The sequence below is a fragment of the Triticum dicoccoides genome, chromosome 5B, assembly GCF_002162155.2.
Source record: "Triticum dicoccoides isolate Atlit2015 ecotype Zavitan chromosome 5B, WEW_v2.0, whole genome shotgun sequence".
NCBI lineage: Eukaryota > Viridiplantae > Streptophyta > Magnoliopsida > Poales > Poaceae > Triticum > Triticum dicoccoides.
The window spans coordinates 311,988,861-311,990,180 of NC_041389.1; positions in this window are offsets into that span (position 1 = coordinate 311,988,861).

Sequence of the window (1,320 nt, forward strand, 5' to 3'; positions counted from 1 at the left end):
GGATGAACAGTGAGCGGTGGCGTTGCCTCTGGATGAACAGGACCTCATGGTGTGGAGGCCTGGATGAACAGTAGACGGTGGAGGGGTGGCCGTGGAGGGGTGGTTGAACAGGACCCCGTCATGTGGAGGGCTGGAAGAATAGTAGATGGTGGAGGGCTGGATGAACAGTAGACGGTGGAGGGGTGGTTGAACAGTAGCCGGTGGAGTAGCGCGCGGTGGAGGCTGGATGAACAGGAGCCCGTGGAGGCTGGAGGAGCTCGACGGTAGCCCGTGGAGGCTGGAGGAGGTCGACGGTGGAGATGAATAGTATCCTGTGGAGTCCCGTTTTGTGGTACGCCACACCCCTCCCGATGAACATGACCCCCGTTTCGACCATAGCGCTCCAGCACAAATCCGTTTCGTCCGTTTTGCGGTATGCCACACCCCTCCCGATCAACAGGACCCCCGTTTCGACCGTAGGAGGTCCGTTTCGTCCGTTTTGTAGTACGCCACACCCCTCCTGATCAATAGGACCCCCGTTTCGACCGTAGGAGGTCTGTTTCCTCCATTTTGCGGTACGCCACACCCCTCCCGATCAGCAGGACCCCATTCCGAAGTAGGAGGTCCGTTTCCTCTGTTGCGGTATGCTAGGCCTCGTTTCCATCGCCTGTTCCGTCCAAGCCCTCCCGATGAACACGACCACGCATTCCGTTCCGACCCAGCCGGTTGGCTCCCATGCGTTTCATTGCCTCCCGATGAACATGACGCATTCTGTTGCCTCCCCATGAACACGACGCATTTCGTTGCCTCCCCATGAACACGACGCATTCCATTACCTCCCCATGAACATGACGCATTCCGTTGCCTCCCCATGAACACGAGCCCTCGCCGTAGTTATGCGCGACTAGGCGTTCGAGACCCCGCCCGTATGTACACGTACGTGGCCGTATTTTCTTTCTTGCACCCTGGCCGTTGTACGTATGTGTACATGCTACGTGCGCGCCTCTACTACGACACGTGCGCGCCTCTACTACGACACGTGCACGCCTCTACATCGACCAATATGTACGTACACGTTCGCGACCAGGATGACAATGCTACGTACGCTTCAACCAGGTGTGTCTCGACTATCAGGCACTTCCTTGCCTGCGAAGATGTAGCTGGTGGGTCCCAGGAGTCAGGGGGGCGAATCATTTTTTTTTGCCCGGACGCACTTCCTTGCGTGTGAAGGTGTAGCTGCTGGGTCCCAGCAGTTAGGGGGTGAATCTTTTTTTTTTTGCCCGGACGCACTTGCGTGCGAAGGTGTAGCTGCTGGGTCCCAGCAGTCAGGGGGGCAAATCG